This window comes from Pinus tabuliformis, chromosome 8 (genome assembly GCF_031772625.1).
Source record: "Pinus tabuliformis cultivar Carrire ecotype Pingquan chromosome 8, CPIR1, whole genome shotgun sequence".
Taxonomy (NCBI): Eukaryota; Viridiplantae; Streptophyta; class Pinopsida; order Pinales; family Pinaceae; genus Pinus; species Pinus tabuliformis.
In genome coordinates, this window is record NC_142294.1 from 743,337,575 (window position 1) to 743,350,063 (window position 12,489).

Here is a 12,489-nt window from a genome sequence, read left to right on the forward strand (position 1 = left end):
GATTTGCATTTTCATCCTGCCCCTCGCATAAGAACACGTCTTGTGGGGCCTTCGAAACCTCTCTTCCTCGGTTGGTCTTCAGTGAGAATCTTCCCTCTAACAGCTAGCCACAAGAAGGCTTTGGCTTTTGGCCAAACATTCTTAATCCGTAATTTTTCCAAAATAGTTTCCATTATTTCTTTCCATGTTATTTTTCCTTTCTCTGCTAGAAATGGAGATATATTGGTTTATATCCAAAGCCACCAGACAAAACAGAAGGAAAAGGAACGGGGTTGGCAGCATGAGATGCCCAGGTAGCAGCCCCGGAAGTGTCTCCCAGAAGTTTTCCCTTTCACAAAATAGGATTTGGAGGGTGGGGGGAAACAGGTGGTGTTAGCGAATATTTGTTTCCTAATGCTCAAGGATCGATTTTTTGTAACAGTGGGTTTATAAAAATCTAATCCCCAAGAATCCATTTTTTGTAACAGTAGAAACACTGTTGCAGCTGCCACAAACGCCCAATAGCTTGTAATCTAAGGTGACTTAACAGGGCTTTCTTCATAGGCCCAAAAATCAATGGCCCTTCTCAGTAAAGTAGGGAGCATATGTATCTTGGCCTCACCTGCACAGTGTCTGCCATAGAACTTAAACGTCTACATCATTTCATATATTTTCCTTTGTCGAAGATGAGATCTACCTCCCCAAATGAATGCTTGAATTTCATTATTTACCTTACTCAAGAATATTAGTTTCCTAATCCTCAAGGATCAATTTTTTGTAACAGTGGGTTTATAAAAATCTAATCCCTAAGGATCCATGTTTGTAACAGTGAGTTTATAAAGCATAACCTTAGAGATGGACGTAGAAACACTGTTGCAGTTGCCACAAACGCCCAATAGCTTGTAATCCAAGGTGACTTAACAGGACTTTCTTTATAGGCCCAAAAATCAATGGCCCTTCTCAGTAAAGTAGGGAGCATATGTATCTTGGCCTCACCTGCAGTGTCTGCATAGAACTTAAACGTCTACATCATTTCATAATTTTCCTTTGTCGAAGGTGAGATCTACCTCCCCAAATGAATGCTTGAACTTCATTATTTACCTTAATCAAGAATATTAGTTTCCCAATCCCTCAAGGATCAATTTTTTGTAACAGTGGGTTTATAAAAATCTAATCCCCAAGGATCCATTTTTTGTAACAGTGAGTTTATAAAAGCATAACCTTAGAGGGATGTAGAAACACTGTTGCACTTGCCACAAACGCCCAATAGCTTGTAATCCAAGGTGACTTAACAGGGCTTTCTTTATAGGCCCAAAAATCAATGGCCCTTCTCAGTAAAGTAGGGAGCATATGTATCTTGGCCTCACCTGCACAGTGTCTGCCATAGAACTTAAAACGCCTACATCATTTCATAAATTTTCCTTTGTCGAAGGTGAGATCTACCTCCCCAGATGAATGCTTGAACTTCATTATTTACTTTATCAAGACTATTAGTTTCCTAATCCTCAAGGATCAATTTTTGTAACAGTGGGTTATAAAAATCTAATCCCCAAGGATCCATTTTTGTAACAGTGAGTTTATAAAAGCATAACCTTAGAGATGGATGTAGAAACACTGTTGCAGTTGCCACAAACGCCCAATAGCTTGTAATCCAAGGTGATGTAACAGGGTTTCTTTATAGGCCAAAAATCAATGGCCCTTCTCAGTAAAGTAGGAAGCATATGTATCTTGGCCTCACCTGCACAGTGTCTGCCATAGAACTTAAACGTCTACATCATTTCATAAATTTTCCTTTGTCGAAGGTGAGATCTACCTCCCCAAATGAATGCTTGAACTTCATTTTTTACCTTAATCAAGCTAAATCCTCGTCTCTCTTTTAACCTGGTTGCTTTTGCTAAATAGTAGCATTGGCCAGCTGCAGAGCATGGCAGACAGCCAGACAGACTTGCATATGCATGTACACATGCAAACATGGGTTTGTTGGAGTTACACCATTACATCCTAGAAGAAAGTCCAAAGCCTAATTAATGGAAACAAGATCTTCCACAAACAGGCTACTGCACAATGTAAAACAACACGTGGAGCGACATTTGTCCCTAATCATGGGCTTATGTTGCTAGTGCAATGAAACCAACATCACCAGTAATCCTTGCAAGAGCACATTCCATCCTTGAAATAATGAAAACGGTTTGCATCTCTCATGTAAATTTCTCGCATAGCAATCTTGGAGATGAGCTTGGTAACACTATGGCAGTTGCCACAAATGCGCAGGTTTTTTGTAATCCAAAGTGGGTTCCAGGGCTTGTGCTTATTAGCCCAAAAGCAAGGGCCAGCTTCTCACTGTGAGTAGACAACATACTTTCCTTCACCTCCTCCTCCACATCATGTAGTACAAAATTTGTATCTGGAACATACCCCACTGCCTCCATCTTCCTTTCCAAAGTCTCCAGCATCTCATAAATTTCCTCTGATTGAGGGTGTGATCTGTCTCCCATGACAAATGCATGAACCCTATTATTTACCTCAGTACAGCTGTAACCTGGAGTCTTTTTAACCGCTCTGTCCTTCATCATTGTTCTTACCCTTGCTACATCTTCCCATCTGCCAGCTGCAGCATAGATGTTTGCCAGCAGTACATAACATCCAGCATTTTTAGGTTCTAACTCGAAAAGTTGCTCTGCTGCATATTGCCCCAGCTCAATATTGCAGTGAACTCTGCATGCTCCAAGCAAAGCACCCCACACACTCGCACCTGGTTCTAAAGGCATGGTTTTAATCAAGTCCCATGCCTCGTGTAGATGCCCAGCACGGCCAAGGAGATCAACCATGCATGTATAATGCACTACCCTGGGAATAATGCAATAATATTGAACCATAGAATTGAAATATTGCCTGCCCTCAAGCACCAGGCCTGAATGGCTGCATGCAGACAAAAGAGAAACAAAGGTGATGTGGTTTGGCAGTATGCCCGTCATCTGCATTTGGTGAAAAAGAGAAATTGCCTCCTCACCATGTCCATGCATTCCATATGCAGCAATCATTGCACTCCATGAGACCACATTTTTTCAGACATCTGGTCAAACAACTGGTGTGCAACCTCTAAACTGCCGCAGTTGGCATATGTGTCAATTAGGGCTGTGACTATAACAAGATTAGAGTTAAATCCACCTTTAATTATATAACCATGAATCAACTTACATTGTTTCTGCGATGCTAAATGCGCACATGCCAGGAGCACACTTACCAAAGTGACTGAGTTAGGTTTCACGTCTGCCTGTTGCATCTGATGAAATAGGGCTAAGGCATCACTAGCAAGCCCATTTTGGGAATACCCACCAATCATTGTACTCCAGGAAATTATATTTCTGTTAGACATTTTATGGAACAATTGGCGTGCAATCTCTATAACCCCACATTTAGCATACATATCTATGAGAGCGTTCAGCACACAAACATCTGACTCAAAGTATCTTCTAATTATGCAATCATGGATCAACTTGCCTTGTTGCAGAACCCCTAAATGGGCACATGCCTGGAGAACAATTACCATAGTGCAAGAGTCTGAAGTAACATCTGCCTGTTGCATTTGATAAAACAGTTTCAAGGCCTCATTGGCTTGCCCATTCTGGGTATACCCAACAATCAACGAATTCCAAGAGACCACATTTCTTGTAGACATTTTTTCAAACAAAAAACGTGCAAGATCTACTCTTCCACATTTGGAATACATGTCTATTAAGGTATTTACTACAAAGACATCCGATTCAAACCCAGTTTAATTACATAGTTATGTATGAGCTTGCCTTGTTGTAGACCTCCTAATTCGCTGCATGCCTGTAGCACACTTGCCACTATCATAGAATCAGTATAATGTTTTCTAGTTGCATTCGACAATAAAGTGCCATACCCTCATTGGCATATCCACTCTGAGCATACCCCGCAATCAAAGCACTCCATGATATCGCATCCCTTACAGTCATCTTCTCAAACAACTGGCGTGCATCCTCTATACTCCCACACCTAGAGTACATGGATACCAGCGAATTCCCTATAGAAACATCCAACTTAAACTCATTTCGTATAATGTAACCATGAAACGACTTGCCTTGCCGCAGAGCTCCTAAATGGGCACATGCCTGTAACATGCCCAGCAGAGTAACGGAATCTGGCGTCACAACTTCTGAATGCATTTCATTAAAAAGCATGATCGCCTCCAGGTCAAACCCATTCTGAGCATACCCACCAATCATCGCATTCCAGGACACCACATTTCTTTCAGGCATTGTGTCAAACAACTGCCGCGCATCTGCTGCACTACCACACTTGCTATACATAGCTATAAGAGAATTGCTCACAGCTACATTCAATTCTAAGCCACTCTTGATTAAAATACAATGGGTCAGCTTGCCACGGTGTAGAACTCCTAATGCAGAACTAGCCCTGAGAACGCTAACTGCAGTTACAGCGTTGGGGATTACATTTTCGAGTCTCATTTGACCAAAAACTCTCAAGGCCTCATTAACATGTCCACTCTGTCCATACCCTACGATCATGGAATTCCATGAAACAACATCTCTCTGTGGCATTCTGTCAAACACTTGTTGTGCAAGCTCTATACTTCCACATTTTGCATGCATAGCTAAGAGGGAATTGGCCACAAAGACATCCGACTCAAACCCTCTTCTGATTATATCATCATGAATCTCTTTTCCCTCTTGCAGAGCTGCCGAACCGAGCCCAGCGCAAGCCTTGAGTACCAGAGGATATGTGAAACTGTCTGCCTGTATGCCTGCCTTGGGTAGTTGTTTGTAAAGTAGAAGAGCCCTATCATACTGCCCACTCTTCACATATTCTCCCATCATAACATTCCATAGGAAAACATTCCGCTCATTCGTTTCGTCAAAGACATGGCGTGCATTGTCCATACTGAGGAACATGGCATACCTGCTCACCAGTTTTGCAGCTAGAAAAATGTTATTACTATACCCATTAATGAACATGTGGGCATGGACTTGCCCCAGTTTGTTTAAAGTGTCACATGACTGCAACAGGGAAGCATATGCATTGGTGTTGGGAAAGAATGAAATACCTGTCTCCTCCGTGCATTGAGGGTTCACTCCAGAAATGAAGCGTACATGGATATAATAAGCATTTATGTGCCTGCAACTTTTGAATTGGTCAAAAGCGCTGTGAGGATGCCTAAACAATGCCATGCGTTGTGAGAATGTAAATACAGAGCCCTTGAAACAGATTGTAGAACCGGTCTAAGAAATAATAAATTGCCTGATACATTTGTAAATTCTTCTCTTCATTTTGCTTGAAAAGCTAAAAAGATTTGGGTGGTTTCCCAGTTCCATGGCCAAGAAGGTTATCGCCATTGACCCCAACTCTTTCGAAAATGAATCAAACAAAACGTATGCACTGTCGATTGGCCACTGCATGTTGTGGTATAATCAGCTATGCAAAAGAATTGCTTCTGAAATGTTGCATAACAAGTTTGCATTTACCTTTCCATATATAAAACATCAGTAAGTAAAGGTTAACCAAAGCGGTTCACTGATTACATTTTTCATGTGGAGAGACGTGAAGCATTTAACATGTATGAACTTTCTACACATCGCAAACGATATTACGATAAACAGTTGGTTTGAGATAAACTTGTAATTTAAAAATGAAATGAAGCAAATGATATTATGATAAACATGTTGGTTTGAGATAAACTTGTAATTTAAAAATGAAAAGAAGCCGAGTGGGTGAACGATGGCATTTATTTAATTTTAAAATATTTATAAAAAAAATATAGGTTTAGTTTAACTGATAGATGAATGTTTTTTTAGCATTTAAAAGTAAAGTAGACCCAAACCTCGAAATGTTCATCCAATCTTACATGTGATTAATCTGAAAGACTGATATCTATAAAATGTAATATTTAAGGTGGGGTTTGAAGTGAATATTAGATAAAATTTAATAATATTACATTTTAATTAGTATTTCCCTACCCTTGGCCATTATTTATTAGGTGGGGGTGGTTATAAATATTGAGTAACATATAATATTGTAATATTATTATTATTACATAATATTACATTTCAATTAGTATTTTCCCCCACCCCTAGCCATTATTTATCAGGTGGGGGTAGTTATAAATATTGGGTAACATATAATATTGCAATATTATATTTTATGTAATATTTCTCCTCACTTGATTCTCTTTTTGCATCTAAAGGCCAGTATAGAGCACATGTGTAGATGTAATGTAAGTAAACATTTGTAATGTCAACTCACTTGTAATCAATTTATTTGTAATAATTAATATAGATGTGTTCCATCTATAAATTTAATTAATAAGCAGATAATGAACCACATAGGTTGGTTCTCGACCTAATTCTTCTGATGTGATTTCTTCGGAAAATATTTTTATTCAAAATATGGATCACAAAAGCTTAAATTCGAATAAGCAGATAAAAACTTAATATTTACAATATCACAAGATTTTTAATCATGAATATTTACCATGGATATTATTAACTTCTAAGTAGGTTTTTTAAACAATATTATGGACCAATACCCACAAGAGAAAGATAGAGAGGGAGAGGAAGGAAGAAAATTATAATACCACGGGCTACTACCATGGTTTATCAATATCATGAGCCATCTAGACTTTTGATTATTATGTTATGGATCTAGGCTTTTAAGTATTTTGTTACAATACCACATGTCCAAAAACTATAACTTATTTCAAAATCAAAATGTTTTATAAATACTTTATTTTAATTTAATATTATTAAAAAAATTAATTAAATCTAAGAGAAAAAAGGTTATAATTACTTTTGAGGTATATCTAAACCCTCCATCCTCACGACTACTAACAATATTCTCATAGATATTAAATGGAGGTTTTAATAAATTAAAAAATGAGAATACTTTTATATATACATATGTGAAATTTATATAATATAAATAATATAATAAAGAACCAGGATAGATGCATCTTAACCAAGGATCCAAGCGAAGTGAGAAAGCAAAGTGATTAACAATGATAGAGGAAAGATAGTGCATGATTCTTTTAAGTTTTTTATTATTGTATTTTCTTTAACATGATTGATCCAAAATATAGGTTTAATATTTTACAACCAATTATTTTTTTTTTTTTTTTTTTTTTTTTTTTTTTTTAATTTAGATACTTTCTTAAATACAATACAATGGGATCATATTTAAGAAAGAGAGTGAGATGGAAGGGGGAATAGAGTGGGGGAGAGAGACATAGAGGTGGGAGAGACACTGAGAGAGAGAAAGGAAGAGAGAGAGGAGGGGTAGAGAGGGAAGGAGAGAGATGAATTTGGAGGGAGAAAGAGAGGGAGTGAAGAACAAAGACATTGAGAGATAGAGGTGGAGAGAGAGGGAGTGACAAGGGAGAGATGAAGATGGAATGAGGGAGAGAGGAGACAAGGGAAGAGAGAGAAAAGGAGAGGATAAAGATAGGGAAAGAAGGGGAAGAGAGAGACAGGGAGACATAGATATGGAGGGGGGAGAGAGAGGAGAGAGGGAGGGAGATAGTGACAGAGTTGGAGGGTGGAGAGAGAGTGTGTGTATGATGGGGGGAGAGATGGAGGGAGGTGGGAGAGAAGGGGAGAGAGAGGAAGGAAAAAGAGAGAGGACTTGAGAGAGAGGGGAGAGAGATGGAGTTGGAAGGGGAAGAAAGACATAGAGAGAGAAAGGTGGAGAGGGAGTGGCAAGGGAGAGATGGAGAGTTGTGTGTGTGTGTGTGTGTGAGAGAGAGAGAGAGAAGGCAAAGTGAGAGAGGGAGAGGAAGAGGGAGGGAGAGAGAGAGAGATAGATATGGAGAGAGTGTGTGTATGTTTTGGGGGTGAGAAGGAGAGACAAGGGGAGATAGAGATATAGATGGGGTGGGGGAGAGGGTAGAAGAGAGAGGCAAAGAGAGGGAGGGAGGAAGAGAGATAGATGGGAGATAGAGACATAAATGGAGGGGGCAGGGAGTGAGAGAGAGAGAGAGAGAAGGGAAGATATAGAGAGGGAAAGGAAGAGGGAGAGATAGATAGATAGATAGATAGATATGGGGAGAGAGAGAGAGAGTGTGACATGTGTTTAGGGGGATGAGATAGAGAGACAAATAAGGAGAGATGAAGGGAGGTATAGATATAGATGGCAAGGGGAGAGAGGGAAAAAGAGAAAGATAGAGAAAGGGAGGGAGAGGTAGACAGAGAGAAATGGGGGAGAGAGGGAAGGGAAGGAAGAGAAGGAGAGGGGAAGGGAGAGAGACACAGAATGGAAGTGGAGAGAGAGGAAGAAGAAAGAGACACAAAGACAAATACAGACATAGAAGTTATATCTAGAAAATCATGAATATTTTGGATTTTCACTTAAAATAGATGTATTGGTTTCAATGTAGTTGTTGATTTTTAATCCTATTTGATCACATGCACTATATGCATTGATTTCAATGTAGATGTCGATATATAATCTTATTTAATATCTTACACTAGATGCATTGATTTCAGTGTCGATGTTGATTTCTACGCCTATTTGATTACTTGCACAGGGTGTATTGGTTTTAGTGTAGATACTGATTTCTAATCCTATTTGATTGCTTGCACTAATGCATTGATTTTAGTGTAGATGTCAATTTCTAATCCTATTTAATACCTTACACTAGATGCATTGATTTCAACGTAGATATTGATTTCTACTCATATTTGATTTCTTACATTAGATGCATTGGTTTTAGTGTAGGTATTGATTTCTAATCCTATTTGATTACTTGTACTAGATGCATTGATTTTAGTATAAATGTTTATTTCTAATCCTATTTGATTGTTTGCACTAGATGCATCAATTTTAGTGTAAATGTTGATTTCTGATTTGATGCAACTAGATGTATGATGTATATTAATTTCAAAGTAATTAGATAATAATGTGCATTGATTTCAACGTAAGCACATGCTTGCCTCCTCCAACTATATCTCTATCTCCCATTGTCTCTCCTTCTCTATCTCTCTATCTCACCCCCTAAACATACACACTCTCTCTCCCTTGCTCCCTTTCCCCTCCCTCTCTCTCTCTCTAACATTTCTCTCTCCATATCTATATCTCTTTCTCCCTCCCTATCTTTTCCTATCTCTTCTTCCCTCTCTCCCCCCACATATATATCTCTATCTCCCCTTGTCTCTCCTTATCACCCCCAAAACATACACACTCTCTCTTAGTGTAATCACATAAAAATTATTCATGACGTGCATTGACTTATGTATTATAGTAATTCAACCATAAATACAATACTTGAATTTTCATCCTAAATAAAATGTTTGCTTACCCAAAATGTTTGCTTCTTGAAACTATAAACTATTTATAATTGGCTACATTCTTATTATTCCCATTTTCCATCATTCAACATTGTTAATTACTTTGCATTCAAACGCGGTAATAGAAAATAACTACCATTGAAAATTATTTGGGGTTTAACACTCCATAAGTCACAATGATTGACTTTGGAGAAAACTACTATTAATATTGGAGAGAAACAGAGACAAGGTATGTTGTTTACTATAGTAGCTCGAGTTAAATATTTGAATGGTATATGATTCCAACTACTCTTTTCATATGATCGATATGAGAAAATGGAAAAACTAATAGGTGTGACAATAAGAACAGTAGAAGAAAATAGTTTCAGATTGATTGCAATGAATATTGTTTGTAATTGATTATATTCTTATTATTCACATTTTCTATCAATCAAAATTGTTACATTGACACTTTGCACTCAAAATTTTTATTTCATCATTTTTCATCATTCAAGTTACTAACAGTCTCTCTCATCTCAACAAATTGAGGTAACTAAGCAAATTTTAAATTAAATTGACCAAATTAATCTTAGACATATTTAACATATTTAAAATGATCAAAATAATTAGATGTTCAACAAATTTTGTATGACCGCACATGACTGAAACCAGCCTAGATCCATCTTAACATTGGATCTATCAAGCACCAAGAGGGATCAAATCTCTCAAGGTGTAAACCTTTCCTCAAGTTTTGCACTCAAAAAATAGGTTTGCACCTCGAGATATTTGATTTCTCTCGGTGCTTGATAGATAAGGTGTTAAGATGGATCTAGGCTAATTTAATCATTTGATTTAATAATTTGAATTTTGCAAAATATGATATTAAATTTAATTTGGGATTTTATCTATTGATAAAAAAATATTTCCTTCCCAAAATTAATATATCAACCATTATTGGATTTGTCTTTGAATTTCATTTTCTAGTAAAACTATATGGTACATGGATTCATTGGGTAATGATGCTTTGAAAACAATATCAATCTCGCGTTAGACTTATTGAAACTCTTATAATATGCAAATGTTTAAAAATACTTATAGAGTTTCAATAAGTCTAACGCGAGATTGATATTGTTTTCAAAGCATCATTACCCAATGAATCCATGTACCATACAGTTTTACTAGAAAATGAAATTCAAAGACAAATCCAATATCTCTTATGTCTCATCAAGTAGGCCACTTTGTGGTAGTTATATTATGTTTATGTTACAAAAGATGCTTATTGGTGTATGTGCATTAACTATCATGCCTTAAACAAGATCACTATGCAGAATAGGTATCAAAATTCTTGAATTAATGACCTTATTAACAGTCTAAATGGAGTAAACTTATTCATCATTGATTTGTAAACTCTCATGGATATTCTACTAGATAGTTTGTCATAACATATTTAGTAGAATAATCTAAAAATCTATATTGTGAAGGTTATATTCTTTTAGATTCTATATCTGTTATTATTGATTTTGTTATTTATGCATACAATATATAAAATGTGAAAACTACATAACATTGAAATATAAGCAAACATCAATCATAATAGACACCAAGATATGATCTAGGAAACCAATTCAGGAGAAAACCGAGTTTGAAGGTGAGGCTCCTTTTCTCTCTTTTGTCTAGAATGGAAAGGATGCAAATACAAAGAAGAAGGCACTCTCTTTGGACTTTATTGAGACATGTGCCCATGGGTTGCTGCAAAACACAAACCCCCTCTATTCTTCTCTCTCTATCCACATTCAATAACTCTACTCTATTATGGAACAAAATGCATCCAAATAGAATGAAACCCTTTTTTCTCTTAGTGGTGTGGTTATAACACAACCAAATAGCCAACTAGAGGTTAAATTTGACCCTTTCAACCTTCAACATGATTTACAACTCAACTCTTTTAGAGCCTTCATATTGCACACGTGGCTAGCCCCTTTTCCATGAGTAACGGGGACTGACATGGCACCATCTTGAATTATGGTGGTCAATCATGATAGGTCAACTTCTGATATGCATAAATTTTGCTTCTAAACTCTTATAGACATCTCTCTTGAACCATTGGAAATGTATATGTGTGTAGAATAGCATCAATGGGTGCCACATGTAAGCGGAAAATTTTTACCCCTAAAAAATGTCATTTAAGCCTCAAACTAGCCTCAAAAGGTTTCTTACCACAATTCTCTAAATTGGATGTTGTGGCTAAAGCTACTCCTATAAGATTATTTCCTTAGTTTTCCAACTTGAAAGCATCTAGATAGATAATAAACAATGATCAAATTTGGATCATATGATAGGTCTCTATAATACTAGTATAGCCCCCTTATTGTTATTGTGTACCCCATAGAAGCCCATTATTGTTATTGTTGTGCCCTTACATTATTATTGTTATGTAGCCTCTAATTATATTGAGATCCCTTAGACTCCTATATATACAAAGGATGTATTGTCATTTGTATCATCCAAGAATTTTTCATTTATGTAATGTAAAGGAGGTGTCCCCCTTGAAGATGATACTTTTTAAGTTGTTGATCTATCTTTTCTTTTGTTTTATGAGTTGGTTGCATAATAATTGGTATCAGAGCTTTTGGATTCAAAGGTTTCGCTTCTTCGAACATATCATCTTGGTATTTTCAACATAACTTTTTTTTCTATGAAGCTTCAGAAGTTGAAATTTTGACCACATGTAGCTGAAATCGTGATGAATTTCATGTAAAAATTTTAGAGCTTAGTTTGCTATATTTTTGGAGATATGATCTAAGGAAGTTATGGTTTTTGTAGACTCCATAATTCAATCTCAAATAGGTAACCTAGGGAAAATTGTCATAACTTTCTCTCCGAGCATCAGATTTTAATTTCGTAAAAAGTGATTGAAAGTGCATGGACTCTAGTATTTTTTTATTATTTTCAAGGTTGAAGGTCGAAACAATGACACGTGGCACTCTGTACAAGTTCACTCTACTGAACTAGTATATAATTAGGTCATCGTGGGAGATTGGGCATAACTATTTCTTGAAGAATCTAATTCTGACTTGTGGGGTTGGAAAGAAGACTTAAAGGGATACTACAAGATGAAATTTCAGACCTTGGAGATCTGAAATTATAGAGATAAAACAGATTCAATATCGAGCTCCTACAAAGCAAGAAAAAGGTGTGTATTTTTTTAAAA

At 36.8% G+C, this 12,489-nt stretch overlaps 1 pseudogene; it reads right to left on the reverse strand.

The window, feature by feature from the left end:
* Window positions 1-1,679: 1,679 nt before the first annotated feature.
* On the reverse strand, window positions 1,680-5,579 carry LOC149237711 (pentatricopeptide repeat-containing protein At3g12770 pseudogene; annotated as a pseudogene).
* Window positions 5,580-12,489: the final 6,910 nt, after the last annotated feature.